Here is a 6000-nt window from a genome sequence, read left to right as displayed (position 1 = left end):
ACTTATTATCACCAACGATTCGTCGGGTCAAGTTTGTGTTTATGTGTGAGTTCATACGTGGGTCTTAGAGTCATGTGTTGTTGAACATACTCTCATAACTTAAAACACTTGTACTAGGTAACAGTTAGCGAGTCAAATGCATTCATTTGGTTTTGAGAAAACTCTGTTACACGCGACACCAGGCTTTGGATTGAAAACACGGACATACTTGCATACTGGTTTTGAAAACACTAAACATTTGCCTATACTTGTTTTCTGGATTGAAAACACAAAACGTTTTGAAGTATTGGTTATGTAACCTGCTGAAACGGGCAAAAACGAGCTGAACTGCTGATTTTTTATTACTGAATTGCTGCAAAACTGGTCAAAACGCGTTGAAACGATCTGTTAAGTGCTTAAACGAGCTGTTAATTGTTGAAACAGACTGAAAAAATCGCTGAAACGAGCTGTTTAACATGATGTTTGCTGTAAAAACGAGCTGTTACGTGCTGAAACAAATTGAAAACTTACTGAAACGAGCTGTTTAACATGTTGTTTGCTGTTAAAGCGAGCTGTTAAGTGCTGAAACGGACTAAAAAATCGCTGAAACGGACTAAAAAATCGCTGAAACGAGCTGTTTAACATGTTGTTTGCTGTTAAAACGAGCTGTTAAGTGCTTAAACGAACTGAAATATCGCTGAAACGAGCTGTTTAGCATGTTGTTTGCTGTAAAAATGAGCTGTTAAGTGGTGAAACGAACTGGACTGGAACATGAACTTTAATGATAAAACTAAAACATTTCCTCCATTGTCATTGTTAAAAAAAAGACCCAAAACCCGTTTTGACCTGTTCCGACCTTGACCCGTTCCGACCTTGACCCATTTTGACCCGGACCCGTTATGACCCGAAACTTTTGACCCTGACCCGTTCCGACCCGAACAATAACCTTTTTTTAGTTGACCCGCTCCAACCCTGACACGTTTCGACCCTAACCCGTTCTGACCCATAACCCGTTTCGACCCAACCCAACCCATTTGCCACCCCTATGTTTAATGTATATCGACGGGTTAGGCGAGTTGTACCTCTTAAGACACAATTTAAAATTATATGCATAATGGGCCATTAGAGATTTCAAGGCCCAATATGGCCCATTAGGACATGTATGACTTGTTTTTATCTATTATGGTCTAATATGACTCCCTATAACACGATATAACCCTTAAATATCTAATGTTACATATCACATGCCATAATAGGCCACTAAGAGATTTCAACTCCTAATATGGCCCATTAGAGCAACTATGACATGAAAAAGTCTATAATGGGCCACTAACACCAACAAGGCCCAATAAAACCTATTGACGAAAGTATCACATGTTATCGGCTATTAACATATAACTATGACTAGTGACATTCCTATACAACCTTCTTAGAGCAACTATGATATGATAAAGGCTATAATGGGCCACAAACACCAGTTAAGGTCCAATAAGGCCCATTGATGAAAGTATGACATATGATTGGGCGTTAACCAAACTATGACTCACTAAACTCATATTCAACCCTTTTAGAGCAACTATGATATGATAGAGACTGCAATGGGTTAATAACAACAATCAAAGCCCAAGACGGGCCATTAATGCAAAAGTATGACGACCAACTATGACTCACTACACTCCTATACAACCTGTTAACGTAACTATGACATGAAAGAGACGATAGTGGCCATTAACAACAATCAAGGCCCAATATGGCCCATTAATAAAAGTATGACATGTTATCGGGCGTTGACACATGCCTATGGCTCACTACACTCATATACAACCCTCTTGTAGCAACGGGGACATGATAGATGCTATAATGACCACTAATACCAATCAAGGCCCATTGATGAATGTATAACATGTTGGGCCATTGACCCAAATCAAGCCAAATAAGGCCTATTGACGAAAGTATGGTGTGTTTCAGGCGTTAACACCTAACCATGACTAATGACACTCCTATACAACTCTTTTAGAGAAACTGTGACATGATAGATGCTATAATGGGACACTAACACCGATCAAGAACTAGTATGACCCACTAATGAAAGTATGGTTTATTGGGCGTTAACACTGATTACTACACTCTTATACAACTCTTTTAGAGCAACTATAAATATCACTTGTATTTATTTTATATGTTTTTTATATTTATTATACAATTTCTTATATTATTTAAGGTTTAATTAGTTATTATATATATATATACACTAACAACTCTTTATTTTAATTATTAAAAATAAATTAAATTCATATTTAGTTCATATTAATTTCATTTCCCTCAAAAATTTCAAATTAAATTCAACCCCCTCTTTTCTTCCAAAAATTTTGAATTACCCTCCCATTCTTAAATTTAATTTGACCACATATTTAAGCTACTTTTTTTTCTTTCTCTTCATTTCTTCTTATTATACTTCTTCTTCATCTCTTTACACCCACCGTAATCCTCAATCATTAATTCTCTAAGTCACTCAATTCTTAACCAAATCCTTTGATTCCATGCTCTAATCTAACTATTTTTGTGAGAGGAATTCACGTGTGGTGTCGATTTCCATCAATTCTATCTCAATTTTTGCCAGATTCGTGTGGAGTGTGAAGAACCCTAAGAACCAAGTTTGGGAACTTTCAATTTTAAGTGTTATTTCTTGTAATTGAAGCTTAGTACATCTTCTTTCATCGCTAAAAAGGTATGTATTTCACTTGTTTGATGACAACAGTTTGCTGACAGATTCATTTTCGTTTATTTATTGGTATGTAACATGATGTTAAACGATGATTACTAAACGATTTTTGATTCTGGGATATAGCACTATGAGTCTAGTTTCCAGAAAGGTAAAGTTTATAATATTTGGACACGCTTTGAATAGTTTTTATGATTTTACAAAAACACTGGTCAAAGCTGATTCGGGGAGTTATATTTTGGCATGTCTTTCCAACATCATAACTCCCTAATGACAAAACCAAACGGGCTGTTTCCAGTGATTAAAGTTAGTATTATGAGTTTTGAAGACAACCCAATTGGTCTTGCACAATTTAGATTAATGAGTTGATAGAACCATTAAACAAGTGTTTGTTGTGCAATCTGCTGAACTGTTGGTACATATCTGTAATGGTTGAATTATTGTGAGTTTTGTATGTATGAGAAAAATATAATAAATTTTTTTTGAGAAACCTAATTCATATATTCAACTGTGGTAAATTTTGTAGAATTTATACTTAATCTTTTCTTAGTGAATAAAATCAGTTTGTACATGCTATAATCTGTCTCGTGAACTAAGTGATCATAAGTTAAGTTGTATGATGAATGTTTGGTTGATTTGCCATGATACGATGTGTGAATACATGTTAGGACTTTTTAGTACAGTTGACATTGATTATTATCACCAACGAGTCGTCTATTAAAGTTTTTGTTTGTGTATACATTATGTCTAATGTGACTGTGCGTGATAGTCGTCGTGCTTTGAGGTTTCGCCTCACATTAACCCTTTACTAGTTATGATGCTAATATTTTAACAATTTTAGGTTCAAAAAGTTAGAGCCGAAATGGAAAAAGATGAAAGGAAGTCAAGAAACGAGTTGGAAGAACGAGTGAAACGAATGGAATAAATGGAAAAAGAAATTAAGGAAAATGAATACAGGAGACAAAAACAATTTGATGAGTTTATGAGAAAGTTTGAGGCCGGTAGTAATTAGTATTAGTTTCAAATATTTTGAATTCATAACTTATTAGTGAAGGTTTGTTAATGTAAACTTGTTTTGAATTTATGTTATTGGGTTTGTTAAACTTATAAAATAGCCACATTTATCTATGTGTGACCAAAAGTATTATAATAGCCACACTTTATATTACAAAAGCATTATGTGTGACAAAATGTAAGACAATGGCCACGCCACAAACTACAAAAGAGTGTTTGAGTGGCAAGTTCACATTTTTAGCCAGATTAACAATAACCTCCAGTGTCTATATGATATGATTGGCCACACAATACATCACTATGTGTGATGAAAAGTTTGACAATAACCACACTTTAAATTAGGAAAAACATTATGTGTGACAAACGGTAAGACAATGGTCACACCACAAATTACAAAAGAGTGTTTGACTGGCAAGTTCACATTTTTAGCCACATTGACAATAACCTCCGGTGTCTATATGATATGATTAGCCACATAGTACATCACTATGTGTGACGAAAAGTTTGACAATAGCCACACTTTAAATTACGAAAAACATTATGTGTGACAAACGGTAAGACAATAGCCACACTATAATCTTCAAATGAGTGTTTGAGTGGCAAGTAAACATATTTAGCCACTTTTAATGTAATATCCAGTGTCTATATCATATAATTAGCCACTCTATTATTAAATTTAAGTGACCATTTCTTTGCTATATCCACACGGTATAGGTCACAATGCAAGCTTAACACAACCCTATTGGCGACATTATTGTAAAATTCATGTGGCTGAAATAATAATTCATGTGGCTATATACGTGCAATAGTCACTCATAGGAAATAGTCATGTGGCCATTTTCTACCGTTTAGCCACACTTATTGAAGAGGCTTCTTGATGGCCAGCAACTAATGCATGTACCCTTTAGCCACACTTATTACCACATAAGGCCAGTAAAAACTGTGTGTGGCCATATCATACTCACGGTGTCGCGACCTTTGGCCACATATGACCTGAACAAAATGTGTGTGGCTAAGGCCTACGGCCACACTTTTTTCGTGTGGCTGAAGGTCAATTTTCACGTAGTGAAACAAAATAGTTGTAATGGAATAAATGTAGGGGAACCGTTTGTAAAATATTAATAAAACACAACTTTTATTAATGTGAACTTCAATACAAAACAAATAAAAAGGTAAATTACGATACATGGAAATGAAAGTTACAACTACTTAAACGAATATAAGTAAATGAAATAAATAAAACAAGTAAAGTGGGGCTGAGGATTCATGTTCAACACGTGTCCTTTAAAAAAGATTGCGGGTCTCCCAAAAGAATCCGTATGTTTCACATGGTACAACAATCGAAGCAAATAATATTGTCAAGGAGGACCGAGCATCCGAATTAGAACTCGAAACTTTAAAGAAAGGAGAAGAAACAGAATTGTGGAAACCTTCTTTGCGTAACGCGCTCTTTGTTTGTGAGGTGTTGCAAAAGTGAGAGTGATCAAGCCTTCATGTAAGACTCATCTTGTTATTATATATAGTGAAAGATGATGGCTCTTGAGTTGATAAAGATTAATTATCGTAATAACTAAATCAATTCCAATCACAACTCCCAACCTTTCATATGTTACATTTAGTAGACTCTCAACAGCCACAAAACCACTACCGACAAGCCACGCATGCTAGCGCGGCACTCTGAGAGTCCCGACCAATCAAACACGCCACGAATTAATTCAAAGTCGCCTTGGCACACCAAGTTAAGAATGTAAATGGCCGGGTTGTTGTAAGGTCGTGCACGCGTGCACTCTTGAATGTCTCACATGAATGTGATGTTTTTAAGAGTACATCAAGTGAGGAGTGCTTCTCCCATAAAAACCATTCAAGGTTTTGGCTCTCCACCAATGTAGGACAAGTTTCCGCTTCTTTCACTTTATTTGTTAAAGTTGACAACTTTAACATTCTATACACTCAACTTCGGATATCGATATCTCATTCATTTTATGTCCGTTTTAGACGGTTTGGTTGGTTACGAAACTCTCACAACATAGAACGTAAACGAAAGTTAACAATTATATTAACTACAAGATGCGAAAAAATACGTTTTTGTACTTGATGAAAAAAAACTCTTTTTTTCATATTAATCCAAACTTTTCCAACAATAAAATTATTCCATCCTTTATCATATTGGGTACTTTTCTTAAGAATTATTGAATGATATTTTCATAAAACTTACTATATATCCAACCAATGCGTCAAAGTTTTCAAATTATTTTTCGTTTTAAAAGGGTGGGCAAAGATATATG

This window comes from Bidens hawaiensis, unplaced genomic scaffold, assembly GCF_021521415.1.
Source record: "Bidens hawaiensis isolate Kalapana, Puna unplaced genomic scaffold, B.hawaiensis_p1.1 tig00058933_1, whole genome shotgun sequence".
Lineage (NCBI taxonomy): Eukaryota > Viridiplantae > Streptophyta > Magnoliopsida > Asterales > Asteraceae > Bidens > Bidens hawaiensis.
The sequence above is the reverse complement of the archived record's forward strand: the minus strand, read 5'-3'. Positions refer to the sequence as shown.